This window comes from Melospiza melodia, unplaced genomic scaffold (assembly GCF_035770615.1).
Source record: "Melospiza melodia melodia isolate bMelMel2 unplaced genomic scaffold, bMelMel2.pri scaffold_28, whole genome shotgun sequence".
Classification (NCBI taxonomy): domain Eukaryota; kingdom Metazoa; phylum Chordata; class Aves; order Passeriformes; family Passerellidae; genus Melospiza; species Melospiza melodia.
The window spans coordinates 1,464,357-1,486,225 of record NW_026948600.1 but is presented as its reverse complement, the minus strand read 5'-3'; positions in this window follow the sequence as shown (position 1 = coordinate 1,486,225).

The window sequence follows — 21,869 nt, the reverse complement described above, 5'->3', positions numbered from 1 at the left end:
TTAGTCACTATGGGGAATTTCTTTCCTGAAAGACGTGGTATTTCCCCCTGGCAGCTGTGATGGGGATGCCTGGGGATTGTGGGTCTTTGGGGGCAGCTGCCCGGGCAGGGACTGAGCTCGGGGCCCTGTTGGGCCCATGGCCCTCAGCAGCAGCAGCAGCAGCAGCAGCAGCCCCAGGGCCCAAAGCCCCGTGCCCCCTGCCCAGCACAGGCTGCCCTGTCCCTGCAGCTGTCACTCGAGTAGGGCCCAGGGGCCAGTGGCTGCTGCCAGCAGATGGAATGCAGGCAGGGTGAGGATGCCCTGGCCTGGCTTTTGTCTCTGGAATAAAGCAGGCTCAGGGCAGTGCAGAGCAGGCTGGGAAGCAGAGCCCAGGGCCTTTGGAGGCTCCAAGGCTTACAGATCAGCCCCTGCAACTGTTAGCATTCAGAAACACATAATCACGGGGGATTATATGCGGTGCTTTTTATTAAGAGCTCTAGGAATCGGGGTATATTCAACCCAAATCTGACTCTGGCCATACATCCGAAATTATCATGTTTTTTACTCTATCGTTACATAACTTTAATGTTAATTATTAAACTTATATTGTTCTATTGCATACATAAATTTAGCCCCTCTCTGAATTTCCAACATAGTTTCTCACTATTCTTCTTATGGTTATATAATAATTGCATTTAATTACTAAACACTCATCACATCTAACAATTATATAATTTATCATACTGCTTACGCAGGTGCAGTTGATCTGGGAAAGCACAAAGCCTAACATTTTAGATTCTATCTTTAACTTTTTCCAGGGTTCCAGTATCATTCTCCCCCCTTTGAAAGCATTTTCACTTCACTATAGGTGTAAATGTTTTCACTTGATACAGTCCTTTATTCCTCAGTTCGTACTCGGTTCTTCAAATCCAGGGTTGATCGTGGATGATGTTACGAACTGGAGAACCAGAAGATGGTGGGCGTGGATCTCGTGTTAGTGCCTTTATTATCCTCTGGTTCCAGGATGTTTTCTTCTGTATCTCTCCCTTTAAGATGCTGTAAACTTACCAAATTGCTAAGAATACAATTAGTAAGATTATCACACTCTCAATGATAGATTTAATCCATGAACTCACATTCCACCCCAATCCTTTAAAGATTTTTCCTAACCAGCTTGTAGCCAAATCCTTTTGCTCTTCTTGTGCTTCATGATCTATTTGTTTCAACTGCTTGATGTCATATTCTACATCTGCAGTTACATTTGGGATATGAAGGCAGCAATGATCAACTTGTCCCTTTAAAAATCCACATACTCCATGCTCTTTCAGGAGTAACATATCTAGGGCAAATCGATTTTGTAAAGTCATTTTTGTGGTGGCTTGTAATTGTATATTTAATTCTTTAAATCCTTCCCGGGTGACTCTTGCCAGTCTACCTACCTGACCTGTAAGTTTGTACAGCATCTCTCTGCTCTTATAGTTTGCTATAGGACCAAGCAATGACTCTAGGGCCCATCCAAATTTCACTCCACTAGAGGGTTCTTGCCAAGTGTCATCTGGATTTTCATTGTCTAGAACTTCTTGTCTTGCTCTTATCTGCAGAAGTTCATGTTTTCTATTAAATGGGGACTTTTTCCAAATTGGACATAAGGTTGGCAGGCCTAAAGTAATCTCCTTTACTTTCCCGTCTACAGGCAGATGTGTTGTCCAGGTACCATCGCTTGCTGCCCATACAAATTGTCCTGGACCTTGGATTGTAATCCTGGTACACCCTATAATTACTTTATAATTCACTCTGCCTTGTTTATGTTCGATCCCTCTGCAAGCACAATCAATTTGTAGGGCTATTGCCAGGGGTGGCATCTGTTTTATCTCTTCATCATCTGAAGTGCAGTCGTAAGTTTTATTACATGCCCACCAACTTACTTTGTCTGCCCTCGTTCTGCTACTAGTGTCAGTGTTTGTTATTGCTGGATCTGTTTCATTCTCGGGGCCTTCCCACCTAATACACCAAGGGGTGATTGCCATATATTGGAATCTTTGAAGAATACTCACAGACCACGCACTGTCCCAAGGTTCTATCTGATCTTTCTTATCCTTGGCCTCACATTCCCATACCAGAGTTGTTTCTGTAACTTGCCTCGATTTGGGTACCAGTTTACATGTAATTGTTTTGTTCTTTTGTATTTCAGGTAGTTTTGATGTTATGATTCCCCAATTTACTGGGTCTCCTGCTGCCTTTGGTATTGGCAGGCAGGCAGCTATTCGGCTGGTGTTTTGCATTTTGGCAAAATCTTTGACTAATCCAATCATTACATTCTCAGCCCGAACTGCATTAGAAACCTTTATCACCTGTGTTTCCGTTTGTACCTCTCTCTTCATTCTAGAATGAAGAGTGGTTGGTTGATCATTTTGCATTCCACATCCCAAAGATATTAATAACCATAACGTTAGCACAATTACTGATAGCATTCTGAAAGCAATTAAACACGTCTTATCTGCAGCCTTTGTTCATTCCAGAGTTTATACAGTCTGTGATCCAGGATGGACTTTCTTCACTCGGGTAAAGTGGATCCAGGGTTCCACGCCAGCTACTTTGACTGCTGTAAAGGTGGTCAGTAGTACCTGATGGGGTCCACTCCACTTTTCTTTCAGCGGCTCCTCGTTCCAGTTCTTGATGTACACCTCATATCCTGGATGTATGTTATGAACTGGGTTCTCAAGAGTCACTGGTCTATTCCACACGAGGATACTCCAGAGCCGAGCTAAAGTTTTCCCAAGAGACAGAACATAATTATACACTTCCTGCTTTCCTGTGACATGTACATTAGGATTAGGCTCAGGAGATTCATATGGTTTCCCATACAATATCTCATAAGGACTGACTGACATCCCACTCCTAGGCTTTATCCGAACCCTCAACAGTGCTATTGGCAAAGCCTGGGGCCACTGCAATTTGGCTTCTTGGCATATTTTACTGATTTGCCTTTTTAGTGTCTGATTCATCCTCTCTACCTGTCCACTTGACTGGGGTCTCCACAGTGTGTGGAGGTCCCAATTTATCCCCAGCAATCTACTTACCTCTCTTACTACTGTAGCTATGAAATCTGGTCCCCTATCTGATGATACCCCTAGGGGTACCCCGAATCTGGGAATAATCTCCTGTAGTAACCACTTAACTGTTTCCTTTGCTTGGTTTGTGCGACAGGGAGGGGCTTCTGGCCACCCAGAGAATGTGTCAACCCCCACTAACAGGTATTTGTATCCTCGAGTCCTTGGCAGTTCTACAAAATCTACCTGCCAATAGTCTCCTGGCTCTATTCCTATCTGAATTCTTCCTAGCTGTGCCTGTCGCCTGGCCACTGGGTTGTTTTTCAAGCAGATATCACATTTTGACATTACTGATTTTGCCATTGTTAACATCCGTACTGAAATTAAACTCTGCTTTAACAATTTTACCAATGCCTCTGCTCCCCAGTGACATTCGTTATGTTTAATTTGTAGAACCTCTCTCATTATCAAGGGGGGTACCACTATTTGTCCTTGTGCAGTTACATACCATCCCTCTGAATTCTTTTGTGCATTTAGCAAACGTGCCAGTCTCTCATCTTCTACTGAATATTTTGGTTTTGGAGGCAAATTGAATTGGGATACATTAAGCTTCAAAGGTATCAATGCCATTGTTGTTTGTACCTCTCGAGCAACCTGTCGGGCTGCCCAGTCTGCCTTTCGATTTCCCTCACAGATTTTGGAGTTTCCTGATTGGTGTGCTTTGCAGTGAATGATTGCTACTTGTTCAGGTTTTTGTACTGCCTTTATCAATTGCAGGACTGCATCCTGATGTTTGATGTGCGTACCCTGAGAAGATAACAGTCCTCTTTCTTTCCACAGTGCTCCGTGTACATGCACCACTCCAAAAGCATATTTTGAGTCAGTCCAGATATTTACCTTTTTCCCTTCACTTAATTCTAGTGCCCTGGTTAAAGCAACCAGTTCTGCCCTCTGGGCAGATGTATTTGGTGGTAATGCCTTTGCCTCCACCACTGTATTGACTGTTGTTACCGCATATCCAGCTTATCTGATTCCATTTTCCACGAAGCTGCTCCCATCTGTAAACAGCTCCCACTCCGGCTGGTCTAGTGGGAAGTCTTTCAGGTCTTCTCTTGCTGAATAGGTGTACTCTATTACTTTTACACAGTCGTGTTTTAATGGGCCTTCTTCAGTTGTGGTACCTAGGAACAAAGCTGGATTCAAAAGGTTAGTTGTTTTTAATATGACATCGTCCTGCTCAGTCAGGACTACCTGGAATTTCATCATCCTGCTGGGAGATAGCCAATGGCCCCCCTTTTGTTCTAAGACCATGGTTACCATGTGTGGTACATTGACATCTATGTGCCTTCCCATAGTAAGTTTCCTGGCTTCTTGTATCAGGATCACAGTAGCTGCAACTGCCCGCAGACATGGGGGCCACCCGGCACTTATGTTGTCGAGTTGTTTGGAAAAGTAGCCCACCGGCCTTTTCTAGCTTCCCAGACGTTGTGTCAGGACTCCTAGTGCTAGGCGCAGCCTTTCATGTACAAACAGCTGAAAATCTTTAGACAGATCAGGTAACCCTAATGCTGGAGCAGTTGTCAGTGCTTCCTTTAATTTTAGGAAGGCTTCTTTCTGTGGTTTGCCCCAGGTGAATGGCTGCGTCTTCTGAGCTTCATACAGGGGTTTCGCAATCAGTCCAAAGTCCATGATTCACAAGCGACACCATCCTGCCATCCCGAGGAAGACTCACAGCTCATGTAAATTCTGGGGCTCTGGAATAGCACAAATAGCTTGGATACGATTAGTACCTAGTTTTCGTTGCCCTTGTGAAATTTCACATCCCAGGTAAATCACAGTCTGTTGTGCAATTTGTGCCTTTCCTCTGGATACTTTATAGCCTCCCATCCCCAGTGAATTTAAAATCTCAATGGTTACCTTTATACAGGTTGCTCTTTCTTCTGTAGCTATTAGTATATCATCAACATACTGCAACAATAAGTATTGGTCTCTTGGTACTTGCCCATTTTCAGTCCAAATCTCCAGTTCCTTTGCCAGTTGGTTTCCGAATAGGGTGGGACTGTTCTTGTAGCCTTGTGGGAGTTGTGTCCAGGTGAGCTGGGTCTTTCTTCCATTCCCTGGGTTTTCCCACTCAAAGGCAAACAGTTTCCTACTTTCTTTGTCAAGGGGGATGCAGAAAAAGGCATCTTTTAAATCAATTACGGTAAACCATTTATATATCTCCTTTACAGATGTTAGCAATTTATAAGGATTTGTTACCACTGGATAAATGTCCTTTGTTATTTTATTTATTGCTCTCAAATCCTGCACTAATCTATATTCACCATTTGGCTTCTTTACTGGAAATATTGGTGTATTAAATTCTGATTCACATTCTTCTAAAATTTGGTATTTCAGGAATTTCTCAATAATCTTTACTATTCCTTGCCGTGCTTCTGGTTTTATGGGATATTGTTTGACTTGTACAGCCCTTGCCCTTCTTTTAACTCTACATGCACTGGTTGTGCTAATTTAGATTTCCCTGGTATATCCGTCTCTCATACAGAGGGAATCACTGCATCTTCTACCTTCCTTGGGATAGAGGGGACAGGTTTTTGGTTTTTCTTTGATCATTAATATCTGTCCCGTCTTTGATTCAGGTATTTTCATTATAAGCTCTCTATTTTCAAAGGTTATTAACGCATCAAGTTTTGCTAGCAAATCACTCCCTAAAAGTGGAATTGGACACTCAGGTACATATAAGAATTCATGTGTCATGACCTTGTTCCCAAAACACAAATTTAGAGGTTGCAGGAAAGGCCGTTTTTCCTCTTTCCCTGTAGCACCGACTATTGTCGTTTCCTTGTCCCCAATTTGTCCTTCCAAATCATTCAATACAGAAAAAGTAGCTCCCATATCTATTAGAAATCTGACCTCTTTATGCCCTAACTGTATATTTACAACAGGTTCCTTAACTTGTTCTACCGGTTCTACATCTGGTCAGCTGGTATACTCCCCCAGGACCATCTCCTTGGTAGCCTGCTGGAACTGATTGCCCTGGTCAAACTGGTTATTCAAACTAGGGCAATTTCGCTTCCAATGCCCCTCCTGCTTACAATATGCACATTGATTCAGGCTTAACCCCTGGGTAACTGGTCTCCTACCCCGACCATTCTTGTTACACCCCCTGAAATTTGGGTTCCCTCTCCCCTGTATTACTGCCAAAAGATTCTGCTGCTGCCTTTTACTAGCTTCTTTTTCCCGATTGTTGTATACCTTCCAAGCGACCTCGAGTAACTTATCCAAATTCCTTAATTCTTCCCCTTCTAATTTTTGCAATTTTCTACGAATGTCATCCTGTGATTGGCCCAAGAATATGAGAGCGAGCTGAACCTTTGCTTGCTCTGTATCCATTTGGAGGTCTTTATATTTCCTTGCTACCTCCTTTAGCCTCTCCAAAAACGCAGTGGGAGATTCCTTCTTTTCCTGTCGAACCTCATATAGTTTGGACCAATTTATAGTTTTGGGCACAGCATTCCGAACTCCTATTTGGATCCACTCTTCGTATTTCCGTAATCTCCTCATATCGCACAATAAATCAGGGTCCCAATTTGGATCCTCAATTGGGAAATTCACATCTAAATTCCCTGTTACCAGTCCATTTCTAATATCTTCTCTTGCCCTCTCTTTGGCTGCCTTAAGTACCATTTCTTTTTCAGTAGAATCCATCAGAGTATCTAATATTAGTTGTATGTCATCCCAGTCAGGATTTTGCATTTTCATAACCATTTTTACTACACGTGCCACTTTATCAGGATTTTCTCTATAAGTTCCGGCTGACTGTTTCCAAATAACTAAGTCTGCTGGGGAAAAAGGCACTTTTACAAATACTGGCCCTTCCACTCCGACACCTTGTCGCAAGGGGGCAATCACAGTCTGTTTTTGTTTGCTTATGCCATCTCTATGCACAACTGGAGCAAGCTTTGCCCGAGCCCGGGTTCTATGGGCTATTGGGGTCACTGATTCATTAACATTGCTATCTTTTTCACTCACATACCTCTTTCCCCATTCTATCACAGTTAGGTTTTGCTCATCTTCCGAGGAAGAGGGATCAGGTGATGATGGGAGAGGAGGATAAAGAGGGAAAGGTGTATTAGATGAGACAGGTTCAGGGGTAGGTGGGTGAGGAGCAGGTAGTGGGATAGGGACAGATGAAACAGGTGGGATAGGGTTAGGTTCTCTTGTTCCTATTGGAGCTACTTGTAAATCAATATCTGTATAATTTTCCCTGCTCAAGCTTTCTCTTAATGCCAAGTGTTCTAAACAACGTTCCTCACAAACCCCACACTTTGCAGATGTTTTAAACCATTAATAATCCACATTCATTCTGCCATTCTGGCTTTCCCTGTAAGTAGAAAAACAGATCAACATATGGGACTTCATCCCATTTTCCTTCTTGTTTACAAAACGACATTAACTGCAAAATAGTGTTATATTGCAGAGTACTGTATTTTGGCCATTTTTCACCGTTCTCCAAGGCATATTCTGGCCACCATGAATTACAATAATCAATCAACTTAGTTTTACGTAATCCTTCCCCAAAGTTACCTTGTTTCCAATGTGCTAATAAACACCGCAAAGGAGAATTTTGCGGGATAGGGGTGTTACTGCCCAAAATCCCTTTAAGTTTCTCCATTTCAAAAATACCACAAATGCCAAACCCGCAACGCTTTCGCGATTGTCTTATGGAACGGTGCCTAGGCTTGCACCAACAGGAATTCCTTTAGCCCAACCAAGCGTAGCTTTCGCTGCATCTTTTTGGCAGGCATCCAAACCAAAGTAAAACGCACCTTACCTTTCTCCCTGGGATGTTTGTGAGCAGCGGAAGCGGTCGCAGCTGATGGGCTCCCCGAGAATCCCTTGGTGCCGGCTGGAGCATGATCGAGTCGTGAACTCGCTCAGCAGCACTCACAAGAGTCCCTTCTGGGTTCACCAAAATGTTAGCGTTCAAAAACACATAATCACGTGGGATTATATGCGGTGCTTTTTATTAAGAGCTCTGGGAATCGGGGTATATTCAACCCAAATCTGACTCCGACCATACATCCGAAATGATCATGTTTTATACTCTATCGTTACATAACTTTCATGTTAATTATTAAACTTATATTGTTCTATTGTATACATAAATTTAGCCCCTCTCTGAATTTCCAACATAGTTTCTCACTATTCTTCTTATGGTTATATAATAATTACATTTAATTACTAAACAATCATCACATCTAACAATTATATAATTTATCATACTGCTTACGCAGGTGCAGTTGATCTGGGAAAGCACAAAGCCTAACATTTTAGATTCTATCTTTAACTTTTTCCAGGGTTCCACTATCAGTTTTATTGTTGCTTTGTTTCCTTGCTGTGCCTGAAGTGTCCACTCAGGAGCAAAGTGACTCTTGCCAATGAACTTTGTGGTGCTATCCCTTAATATTAAATCTGGTGTTTGCTGCTCCCTTGCTGGGGATTTTTTCAGTGCTCTCAAGGCCTCGTTGGTAGCAAGGTGAAGGAGCCCTGGCCCCGGCTCTGGCCCTGGGGAATACGGGGACGCTGCCGGAGTGTCCCTGTCCCCCTGTGCCACCCCCAGGGCCCCGGCCCCCGTCCCCGTGTCAGGCTCTGGGGTCAATCTCATGGAACATCCTCTGGGGGAGGCTGAGGGGCCAGGGGCAGGGGGACCCAGGAGGACCGGGGACCCCGCTGTGCACGACCACGGTTGGACTGCTCTGGGGGGAACTGTGAGGGGGGCTGGGGCAGAGTGACCTCCCCAGTGACCTCACACAGCCCCTGTGATGTCACACTGCCCCTGTGATGTCACGCAGTCAGCTGTGATGTCACACAGCCAGCTGTGATGTCACACAGCCATCTCTGGGATGTCACCCAGCTCCTGTGACATCACACAGCCATCTGTGATGTCACACAGCCCCTGTGATATAACACGGGCATCTGTGATGTCACACAGCCCCTGTGATGTCACAGCACATGCTGGGATTTCACAAATCCCCCTTGTGATGTCACAGAGCCAATGCTGGGATATCACTCTGTGATGTCATACAGCTGCTTCCTGGGATGTCTCAGAAGACACTGTGATGTCACAAACTCACCCAGTGATGTCACTGCACATTCTCTGATGTCACAGACTGTTCTGTGATGTTACTCAGACACCCAGTGATACCACAACCCATTCTCTGATGCCACAACGCCACCCTCCATGCTGGCAGAGTCTGCTCTATGGCGTCACATCCTACCCTATCATGTCCACGCCACCTCTGTGATGTCACAATCCCCTCAGTGATGTCACACAATCCTCTCTGTGATGTCATTCTGCCACTCTGTAATGTCACCGCACACATTTTGACTGCACAGCCTGCTATATGATGTCATACAGGCATGCCGTGATGTCACAGCCTGCTCTGTGATGTCACAAAGTCCCCTCTATGATGGTGCAGCTGCTCAATGACCTCACATAACAAACTCTGTGATGTCATAGCCCAATCTGTGACCTCACACAGCTCACTCTGTGCTGTCACACAGCCCCTTGCTGACATCCCAGCTGCTCTGTGCCTCTATGACACAGCCACAGAGGTGCTGCTGTGACACAGCCCCCTCGGGGACATCCCACAGCCCCTGCCAGTGCTGAGCCCCTGTGAGCTCTGTCTGTGCCCTGCTGGTGTCCCTGAGGGGCCCTGGCAGTTCCCCAGCCCTGCTGGGCTGTGCACAGGAGCTGCTCCTGGCCAGAGCTGTCTCTGCAGCGCTGCCCTTGCCAGGAGCTGCCTCTGGGCCAGAAGCCCGGCCCAGCTCAGCAGCACAGACACAGCACAGGGACTTTAATGAGCCTCTGGGGCTTTGGTGCTCTTTGCATCAGACCCAGTCCCTCAGCGTGTACTCAAAGAACTTCTCAAGAGCTCAAAGTGAGATTGAAACACTGAAGTTTCTTGTACTTTAAAGAGATCCCTGTGAGGGACAGGACTGAGAAAGTGTCCCTGGGTTCCAGGGAGAGCAGAACACTGGAGGCAGTGATGGCAGCTGGGGACAAACAAGGCAAAGGTGTTTCTAGTGCTTAGCACACCTGGATGTGTTTGAGGAATGCAAAGGGCCAAGGCCTGAGCCCCAGCCCCTGGCCAGGCAGATCCTGTCCCTCCCTCTTTCCTCAGGGCTCTTCCTGGGATGGGCACTAGCATGTGGGCATGTGCAATGCCAAGGGCAGGAGCATGGGGCAGCCCCTGCCAGGCTGCTGAGCAGGGACAAGGAGGCAATGAGGCCCCAGCCCTGCAAGGGTCACTTGTCCCCTCCTGGCCTCAGGCCCAGGGCCAGCAGCCATGGCCAAAGTGCTGCCCAAGGTGGCTCTGGCAGGGCTGTCTTGCAGCTGCTGCACATCCCTGTGCCCTGTGCAGCCCAGGCTGTCCCACGGTGTCCCTGCCCTGCGCCTCTGTCCCTGCAGGCTGTCGGCATCCCCCGGCTGCCCCACCTGGCTGGGCCCTTCCTTTGCTGACAGCTCTGCCTCCTGCCTGCCTCTGCCTGCCAACACAAAGCCTTAGGCTGCTCCAGGTTCCTGCTGGGGACTTGCTGCACCACAGCCCTGCCCTGCCAGGGAAATTCCTTTCTCCTGGTGCCAGTCTGAGCCTCCCAAGCTGCACTTGGCATTAATTCTTTCTCTCTCTGGCTGTTTTCCACTATGTCAAAAGAATCCACCATCACTGAAATCGCTCTTTAAACACTCTTCTGGCTCTGCTCCACTGTCCTCAGCCTCCACCCCACTGAGCACAGAGCTCCTTTGTCCCTATACAGTGCTCATGTGCCCAAGGCCTCCAAACCCCTCCTTGGGACACCTCTGGGCCCTCTCCAAGATGTTTCCAAATTAAAACATTCAGCTCATAGTCGAAGAAAAGCACCAGAGGACAGGGTCAGCCTGACCTGTCTGTCCTGGCTCCTTTTGTCTGGGACCAATCCTTGGATATACAGAATTTGGGAGGCCAAATTCAAATTTTGGCCATGGTCCGTGGACAAGAAGGCTGGTTCTTTTCCACAGGATAGAAGGAGCAGAGCCCCAGTGTTTCCAGGACAGATGAGAGGTGACCATCAGAGGCCAAGGCCAGCCAGAGCTGGCAGGTTTTGTTTTGTGAGATACCCTTGCAAATAGGAATTTTTTAGGGGGAGTACCAATTTTGGCAATAGGCATCTGCAAAGGGGGACAGTTCTTTTCCATAGCAAGGAAAGCATGGAGCCCCAGTGCTCCAGGAGCTGATGAGAGGCAGCCCTTGACATCCCAAGATCAGCCACAGCTGTCAGGTGGCCCCTGGGAGGCCAAGCATGCCAGAGCTGTTCCATGTTCCCTGGGTTCAATGGGGACCCACAGTGTCCCAATGGTCCCTTGCTTACAGGTGGCCCTGAGGTGCCATAATGCCCCCTTGGTGACACGAGACCCTGAAGGGTCACAATGGTCTCCAAGGTTCCATCAGGCCCCACAGAGCCATAATGGCCTTTGGGTCCATGAAGCCCCACTGTGTCACCAAGGCCCCTTGGTTCCAAGGGCTCCAGTGGTGCCACAATGATCCCCTTGGTTCCAAGGGCTCCAGTGGTGCCACAATGATCCCCTGGGTTCCATGGGCTCCAGTGATGCCACAATGATCCCCTTGGTTCCATGGGCTCCAGTGATGCCACAATGATCCCCTTGGTTCCAAGGGCTCCAGTGGTGTCACAATGATCCCCTTGGTTCCAAGGGTACCAGTGGTGCCACAATGATCCCCTTGGTTCCATGGGCTCCAGTGATGCCACAATGATCCCCTTGGTTCCATGGGCTCCAGTGGTGCCACAATGATCCCCTTGGTTCCATGAAGTCCCCAGTGTCCCAGGGATCTCCATGGGAAGGAAAGAACCCAGCCCCAGTATTGCAGGGGCAGCCACCAGAGGCCAAGGCCAGCCAGACTTGACGGTACAGGCAGATTTTGCCTGGGAGCAACCCTTGGATATTAAGAACTTTAGAGGTGGAATCTCAATTTCAGCCATTTCTGCATGGATAAGAAGGACGGTTCTTTTCCATAGGAAGGAAAGCACTGAGCCCCAGTGTTTGGACAGCAGGGGAGAGGCACCCTCAGGAGCCCAAGGGCAGCCAGACCTCTCTGTCCTGGCAGCTTTCACTTGGGAGCAATCCTTGGATGTACTGAGCTTTGGAGGTGGAATCCCAATTTTGGCCATGGTCAAGATTGGTGGTTTTTTTCCCCATAGGAAAGTAAAGCATAAAGTCCAAGTGTTTTGGAAGCAGATGAGAGGTGGCCACCCTCAGGCCAAGCCAGCCACACCTGTCTTTCCTGGCACCTTTAGTTTAGGGGCTTTCCTTGAATATTGGGCATTTTGGAGGTGGAATCTCAGTTTTGGCCATGGGCACCTGGACAGGAAAAAGAGTTCTTTTTATTAGGAAGGAAAGCACAGAGCCCCAGTGTTTCAGAGGCAGATGAGGGCCAGCCCTCAGGAAGTCAAGGCCAGCCAGACTTGTCAGTCCTGGCAGCTTTTGTCTGGGAGCTATCCTTGGATATAAGGAATTCCAGAGGCAGTTGCCCAATTTTGGCCATGAGTGCCTGGTCGAGATGGATGGTTTTTTCCTATAGGAAAGAAAAGCATATGGTCCCAGGGTTTCAAAGGCAGATGAGAGGTGGCCCCAGGTAGCCAAGGCAGCCAGATCTGTCTCTCCTGGCAGATTTCATCTGGGAACAATCTGTGCATGTAAGGGAATTTGGAGAAGGAATCCCAGTTTTGGCCATAGGGCCCTGGAGAAGGACCAGGAAAGTTCTCTCCCATAGGAAGGAGAGCCCAGAGCCCCAGTGCTTCAGGGGCAGGTGAGAAGCAGCCCTCGACATGCCAAGGTCAGCCAGACCTGTCCAGCAGCCCCCGGGAGGCCAAACCAGCCACATCTTCTCCCTGTCTCGTTGGTTCCATGGGGCCCCACAGTGTCCCAAGGGTCTCCTTGATTCCAGGAGTCCCTGCAGTGTCACAGTGTTCTCCTTTCTTCTGCAGTGTCACAATGGCCTCTTGGCTTCCCTGAGCCCTTCAATGTCCCCATGGCCCCTTGGCTCCCTGTGGCCCCGCTGTGTCACAACGGCTCCTTGGTTCCATGGGCCCCACAGCTTCATCCTTGGCCCTTGGTTCCATAGGGGGCCTGAGTTTCACAATGGTCCCCCTGATTCCGTGAGGCACCAGAGTGTCACAATTGTCTCTTTGCTCCCATGAGGTTCCATAGTGCCACCATGGTGTCCTTGGATCTGCATGGTCACAATGGCCCCTTGGTTCCATGAGTTTCTGTTCTGTCAGCAATGGTTTCTTTGCTCCAGAGGGGCCTTGATGTGTCACAAGGGTTCCATGGCTGGGGTTTGTGTCTCACCCACACTGAAACCCCAGCAGTTGGTAGCCATGTGCATTTCTTTCTATAGAGCTTCTGTCCTCCTGTCTTGCTCCTTATAATGCTCTTGATATGGAACATTTTTTGGTACCTCAACAACTGAAGTGGTTAAACGTTTCCAGGTGCAACAGGCTGAGTTAAGGAAGTTACTGCTATGGTGTTTTATGTTGAATTAGATGTTTTATTAAATCTTTTTCCAAAGTTTCTTGATTTTCTGTACTTTGGCAGTAAAATTTTGTGTCATTTTGACCTCTTGAGAATATATGGTTGGTGTTTCTCCTGTGCACCAAACTCCAGTAAAGGAACCTTTGGTTATTGTGAGAAACGACTGCTGACTTTGAAAATTTTAAAAGGTTTATTCAACCTTAACATAAATGACAAGAAAAGGACTAAATAAGGAAGAACAGGCCTGGGAGCTTCCATCGTGGCTGCCTACCACGTGCCTGGCTCATCCTCAAGATGGACGCTCCGCCTTTTATACCCCAAGGATTGCATCAGCCAACCCTGGCCCCTCCCACAGTCTGTCAGTCAACTCTTCTTTGCTGTTTATTGGTGGAGTCTGCTTTCTTGCAGCTTGATTGGAGGGTCAGGTCGTGTCATGCCACGCCCCCTCCCCGAGGAACAAGCTTTTGTATTCACCTTCTTTCCACTTGTCCTGGATGGCTCAGGCTGTCTGATGGTAACAATAGGGGGAAAGGGGACTGTGGGGAGAACAGAGGACATCTAAACAACAGCCTGCAATAACGTAATCACACATCAATAAAGCTTCTCTTAATATTGACACAGTATTCATCCCTTAATTGTGAGAGCCAATCATCTCATTAGCCATCTGTAAGACAAAGGGACTAAAATCACCATTAAAAGGCTTGGTTCAACCTAAAATTACCTAAAGAGGCCTAAAATCCAACCATACAGGCCTAAAATCATCCAAAGTCATCTAAAATCCACCTTAAAACTGCCCAGTTTATCCTAAAACCACTCAAACAGACCCAAATCCCACCCAAATGGGTTTATATCATCCAAAGGGATCTAAAATCCACCCTCAACCCTCCAGATTTGGCATAAAATCAGCCAAAGGGGCATAAGATCCACCCCAAAAGGCATGAAATCACTGTAAGGGATCTGAAACCCACCCTAAACCTGCCCAGTTTGGCCTAAAATCACCCAATTGGACCTAAATTCTCCGGGACCAAGACCAAACACAGCAGCAGAACCGGCACCAGCAGCAAGACTGAGACCAACACGGGAACTGGGATTGGCAGCGCTACAGGACCGGCACCGGGACTAGGACCGAGACCCAGACCAGAACCAGCACCAGAACTGCCACTGGGACAAAGCCTGACACTGGGACCAGCAACAGGAGTGCTTTGGAACTGGGACTGGCACTGGCAGCGCTCCAGGACTGGGATCAGGAACAAGACTGGAACCCGGCACCTGCACCGGGACTGCTCTGGGACCGGGACCAGGACCGAGACCGGGAGCCCACCAGGACTGAGACCGAGACCGTCACCGGAACCAGCACCGAGACCGGCAGCGCTCTGGGACCAGGACCGAGACTGAGATTGGCAGTGGGAGCACTCCAGGACCAAGACTGGCACCAGCAGCAGCACTGGGTCCAGAACTGCTCTGAGACTGAGACAGAGACCAGGACCGGCACCACTGTGCGATTGAGATTGACACGAGAACCAGAATCAGCACTGGGAGTGCTCCGGGACTGAGACAGAGACCGAGGCTGGCACCGGGACCAGGATCAGCGCCAGGATGACTCTGAGATCGGCAAAAGGATTGGAAATGGGATTAGAAATGGGATTGGAATTGGGATCCCTCCTGAAACTCTCCATTTGTTCCAGGGAGCTTTGGCTGCACCCCCAGGCAGGGCAGGACCTCCTTGGTTTACATCAATCTGGTGCAGCATCCTGGTCCGTATGGTCCAGTTTGTATGATCCCAGTCTCTGCTCCTAATGCCTATGGTCCCAGCCTGTGAAATCCTGGTCCACGTGATCCCAGTCTGTATGGTCCTGCACAGCACACACTCCATGGACCTGGAATTCCATTTCCCAGCCAGGAAAAGATATTCCTGCCCTTGAAGGCAAAGCTCTTATGAAGGGGCCAAAAGCCAAGTGGAGCAAGATCCTACAGTGACATTTCACTGCCAGCCTTCAGAACTTCACCCATGGCTGTTGTGGCTCCTGCACTGGGAACTGAATCAGGGCAGGGTCTTTGGTGGCAGCTGCCCTGGCTCAAGGGAGGCACTGAGAGAGAAAAAGAGCAGGCAAAGGGAGGCAGGAGAGAAAGGAGGACACAAACACAATCAGCTTAGAAGGTGGAACTCTGCCAATAGAACTGCAACTGACAAAAATTGAAAGGGACAGAAATCAGTAACTCTGAAAGTTTTATTTGCTATCAAATACATCCCAACCAGCCAGCCCCACACAATCCCCATCCCACCGCTCCAAATTGGGATCCCACTTCTCCCAATCTCCTTCCCACCCCATCTCACCATGCCATCAGTGGAATCAAGTGAGTTTGGCATCGGATTGAGTTTATTTTAAGGTGGGAACAAGCTATTTTGATGTGGGATTGAGCCCATATGAATTAAAATTCAGTTGCTTAACACTACTATAAAAGTGTGTAAGCTGGATCAATAAATCGGAGTTCGATTTATTGATCCAGCTTACACACTTTTATAGTAGTGTTAATTAAGTTCATACATATTGCAAAACCTGAGCTCATTATTGGCTACAGATTACACACCAACCCCTCCTTTTGTTGTCAAGATCTGTGGTTTCTTGTTGAGACTAACATTTGTTTTTCTCATCCTGTTGTTGACTTGTTATTGACTGTTCTCAAGGCCTCCGTGTTTTCCATCATGTTTTTTCTCATCACTTTACTCAAGGACATGGTGTTTATTGTTTAAGGAAAAAGCCTGAGAACTTGCTGCTTACAGCTGCCTTTTACTTTTAAACCAGCTTTATATTTTCATGGCCCCTCTATAAGCCATGTCTGAACAAAATTCTGCAACATATGGTTCCTCAGCCACGGTCCAAGCAGTGGCTTCTACCCCAAAGGGTTAAAACCACCCCCAACTGAGCCACAATGTCCTGGTAGGTGGTAAGAAAGCTGTTAGCTGTTTTTCATTCATGCGAACCCGGAGAGGAGGCGAACGGCTAGGGCTAATAATGCTGGAATCTGCTCCAGTGTCGAGCAAGCCTGAAAATGATCCTTTCTGTCCCTGAAATTCCACTTCCACCCTTTTCTTTGGTCTCTCAGAAAGGTTCAGAGTCAGTAAGGTAAGTCCTCCGGTGGATTCAACACCATTTTCCCCCCTCTCTTGTCCTTTCATAGTCTGTAATCCCTTAGTCATTTGGCTCAAGTGGCACCAGCTGAGCAATTCTCAGTCCTTTGTTAATTTGGAGTGGTGGGAAAGGGGTATGCACCATAATCATATAGTCCACACCACTGACGCCTGGCAAAACAAATAATCCCAATGCGGATGATCTTCTGAACAGCAGAGCACCCAGCTTGACCCTGTATAACAATAGGTCCATGAATCCCTGTCAGAATTTTTCGTGGGTGCGGGGTCATCAGTGTAACTCCTACGGTGGCTGCCAGTTCCAAACCGAGGCTCCCTGTGCTGGTGGGTTGGAGACAGGAGAGGGTGCTGATGCTGCAGCGATGACTTGTGTCGGTGCGTGGTCACTGCAGTTCGTGCTTCCCGGTGTCTGAATGGCATTTTTGGCCCCAATTAGCCGTCGGAGGCAGTGCTGCTGAGGTTTGAAGTGTTGCAAGAGCAGCTAACACCTGATTCCGAGAGGTCCCTGCTTGTTCTTGTAAGCCTAGCCCTAATTGTGCTACGCATTCATTTAGAAGCCCTTGCCAATGAGCATTGAATAACAATTGCTGAGGCTGAGTAAAGATCAATTTAGCTATCTCATTACAATCATTCATCAAAAGAAGAAGACTGGTATCAAAAATACAATCTAACATCTGTTTGGCTGGCTCACTTTTCACTCCAAACTGACTAACAGTAGACACCTCAGTTGAGACAGCAATTTCCAATCAAGGGCTGTAATGGTAGCCTGCATGCCCCCTCCCTCCTGTGGATGGAATACAACAGGACAAGCCAGCTCGGTAGCAGCGCTGATAACTCCCTTATCCCCTTTTTTCATAGCGCCTCTGGCAAGGTTAGCCCAAGCCAACCTCCGCTCCCTTGCAATAGCCCCCGCTAGGTCGTTTTCCGCCCCAGGGATCGGCTCATTGATTTGCAGGAGATTATTGGGTGGTCTTGGCCATAGTTCATGTTGTTCAGGGGGTGTGGAAGCCTCAGAAGCGCTCTGTGTAGCCTGGCTTGAAGCAGAAGAGGGTGGCTAAGCAGGTAATAAGACCGTCCTCATTGCAGGGGCTAATGGTAATCCCTTGTCCTGATCGTATTGCCTGTCCTGATCGTAATCTTTATTACGCCCATGAGCGGCGTTAGCCTGCTGGGCAGCCTTTTTCTCAGCCTGAAGCTTTAACATCTCATTGTGAACCACCCTCCATAATTTACCTAACTTCTTGGCAGTTTTATCGCCCTCTAAAGTAGCCTCCCATAATAAATCACCGAATTTACGCCATTCCGTTAACTTGTGAACCGTTTGGGTGTTAATAAAAACTCCCCTATCGTAGCCATAAGTCAAAAACCCTGGTAAATCCTTTTGCAAATCTATCCCCTTAAACTGCCTTTTTTGTAAAAAGGCAGTAAATAAATCATATGCTGCTTGCCTTTCCATACCTAAATCGTCAGCGCTGTTGCAGCCTCTTCAAGGTCCGTGCATCACGTATCGGTCGGGCTCGCCTCGACACCCGAGGCACGACGCGTCCCAGCTTCTTTTTTATCCCTTTTTTTTCTTTTCTCCGCGTTTTCTGCCATCCCGGCTGGTTCTCAGGACCCGAGCCGTATCTTCACTCCTCTGTGGTGTGTTGCCATATCACAATCGGGTGTCACCATTTGAGGAAGCGAAGGGAGTCGACCACATCCTTATTGATCAGCATCGAAATCTCATTTATTGATCCAGCTTACACACTTTTATAGTAGTGTTAATTAAGTTCATACATATTGCAAAACCCGAGCTCATTGTTGGCTACAGATTACACACCAACCCCTCCTTTTGTTGTCAAGATCTGTGGTTTCTTGTTGAGACTAAGATTTGTTTTTCTCATCTTGTTGTTGATTTGTTATTGACTATTCTCAAGGCCTCCATGTTTTCCATCATGTTTTTTCTCATCACTTTACTCAAGGACATGGTGTTTATTGTTTAAGGAAAAAGCCTGAGAACTTGCTGCTTACAGCTGCCTTTTACTTTTAAACCAGCTGTATATTTTCATGGTCCCTCTATAAGCCATGTCTGAACAAAATTATGCAACAGTTGTTTTCAGAGGGATTCAGTTGTTTTGAGGTAACCCTCTTGGCTTTTGGAGTGCAAAGAGATGGAAAACACTGCCCAAAATCCCCCCAGAGAACCCACAAATCCTCCAAAATATTGTCCCTAAACCATCAATTCTCCCTTAAAAACCTCTGAAATTGTGGAACGTTAGACATCTTTGATCAATTTATTTCATTTAATAGCAGCCTGTTTTAGCTGTTTTTAAGGGATGAAGATGAAGCAAAAGAAAATTGAGGCCAAACCAAAAGGAGAGAAGCAGCCAGGTGTGTTCCCAGCATGGATCACAAGGAATGTAAGTGACCAGGGCGGTGCCCAAAGTGCCTCCTCCAGTGCGGGATGGAGCAGAAGCAGCGCACGAAGCTCTCACACTCGGGGCACTCGCAGGGCTTCCCTTACTGGTGCCTCCATTGGTGTTGGGGCAAGTGAGAGCTCTGTGAGAAGCTCTTCCCACACTGGGGACACCCGTAGGGCCTCTCCCCAGTGTGACTCTGATAGTGTCGGAGGAGATGGGAGCTGGTCTGAAACCCCTTCCCACACTTGGAACACTCGTAGAGCCTCTCCCCGGTGTGTATCCTCTGGTGCTGGATCAGCTCAGAGCTCCACCTGAAGCTCTTCCCGCACTCCACGCACGTGTGGGGCTTTTCCCCATCATGGAGCACCAGCTCCGAGCTCTGGCTCCATCTCCGGCCGCCTTCCCGGCCCAGGCTGGCTCTTTCCCCATCAGATCCCCGCCAGCTGCGTTTGCAGCCCCTCCTCGTGCGGCATCTCCAGGGCTTTTCCTCCCCGTTGGCTTCCTGCACCGTGGAGCCGCTCAAAACAGCCTCTTCCACCAGATTCTGCCGCAGGCGTTTGTCCTCCCTGCTCTCCATGCCCAGCTCCTCCTCTGGGCTGGGAAGGATAAGGACAGGATGGGATTTGCCTCCGTGCCACAGGGAAGGGCAAGGAAATTCCCCCAGGGCTATGCTGCAGCCGGGGGCCGTGCTGGGCTGGGAGATGGAGATGCACAGAAAGGGAAAGGTGCACTGACTTCCACCTCACCTGTCTCAGTGTCCGTGGGCATCTTCCTCTTCCTCACACCCTGCCAAGGGTTGGCAATGGGAAATCCTGGTTTGGGGAAAACAAGGGATGAGCACAGTGAGTTTGAAGGTCCCTCTGCACCAGTCCATCTCTACAAGTCACTGGACATCTGTGCTCCAGACAACCTCCCAAACACCAAGATTCAGCCCTGAAAAAGCCTCCCAGGTCCCTCGCCTCCGGTGTTACAGTGTTCCCCCTGTCCCAGCTGCTGGGGTCACGCTTGGATTGGGGGTCCCCCTTCTCCTCAGTGCCCGCCCTCTCCAGGCTGCTGGGAGACCCAGCGATCCCAAAAGTTCCCTGTTTTCCATCTCCCCACTTTGGGATGCCGGGGCTTTTTGGTCTTCCGGGCTCCCTTCTCCCCTCATTCTCTGCTCTGGGCTGCAGCGGCTCCAAGGAGTTCCCCCTGCCCCTCTCCAGGCTCTTGAGGCTCCCGCCAATGGTGGCACTCCCCCCTCTCTGGGCTCTCCACTTTGGGCTCCTGGGGCACACAGGGCTCTGCTCCTCCAGGCTGCCTCTGCCGGCACCGCCACCGCCACCCCCGATGTCCCCCCGAGGGGCCTTTTCCGCTCAGCCTTGGACTGCTTCGTTCTCAAAAAACATCCCCCCAAAAACCCCACCCAGGGACCCCCCGGGATGTCTGGGCCAGGCTCCCCCTCCCTGCTCACCGGCACGACGGGGGATGGCGATGATCCCACAGGTGGGGGCTGCAAGTTCAGGCAGGGCAGCAGCGCATGGTTCCATCTGCTCAGCCTTGATCCGCCTTTGTCCCGCCTCTTCCTCTTCCTCCCGCTCCTCCTGTTCCATCCCCTCTCCTCCTCCTTCTCCCTCACTGCACCTCCTTCTCCTCTTCCATCCCTCCTCCCCCTCCTCTTTCCCCATCTCCTTCTCCTCCTTTGTCCCTCCCTTTCCCTCCCTCCCTCCTCCTCCTCCCTGACCCTCCCTCCTTCTCCTCCTTCTTCCCTCCCATTTTACCCCTCCTCCTCCTCCTGCTCCTCCCTAACCCCACCTACTCCTCTTTTTTCCATCCTTTCTCGATCTCCGTTATCCCTCCTCTTCCATGCCATCCCTGTATTTCCAGTCCCGGTCCATGCGATCCCAGTTTGGTGGGATCCCAGTCAATAGAATCTCAGACCAGTTTATCCCAGTGTGTATGGCCCGGATCCATATGGTCCCAGTCTGTGCAGTCCCAGTCTATAGGATCCCATTTCACAGGGTTCCAGTTTATACAGTCCCAATCCCTATTTGGTCCCATTCCAGTTTATCACAGTCCAGTTTATCCTTTTCCGTAGGATCCCAGTGCAGGGTATCCCAGTCCAGTTTATCCCAGTCCATAGGATCCCAGCTCCATATAATCCGAATCCATAGGATCCCAGTCTGGGCTATCCCATTCCAGTTTGTCCCAGTGTATAGGATTCCAGTCTCTCAGGCATCCGCTGAGTAGGGAACTGGGATAACTGGGGGGCACAGGATAGCAGGGTGGGGGGGAAGTGGGAAAACGGGGGAAACTGGGATAACAGGAAAAATGGGATAAGGGGGGAACTGGGATAATGTGGGGGACTGGGATAATGGGGGGAACTGGGAGAGTGGGATAATGGGGAACTGGGATAATGGGAATTCCGGGATAACAGAAATTCCAGGATAATGGGAATTCTGGGATCAAGGGGAAAATTGGGATAACAGGAATTCCAGTCTAACAGAAATTCCAGATCAATGGGAAATTTGGGATAACAAGAATTTTGGGATAATGGGGAAATTTGGGATAATGGGAAATTTGGGATAATGAGAATTTTGGGATAACAGAAATTCCAGAATTATGGGAATTTTTGGATAATGAGGAAATTCGGGATAGTACATATGATCCCAGTCCCTATTTGATCCCAGTCCATATTTGATCCCAATCCATTTGATCCCAGT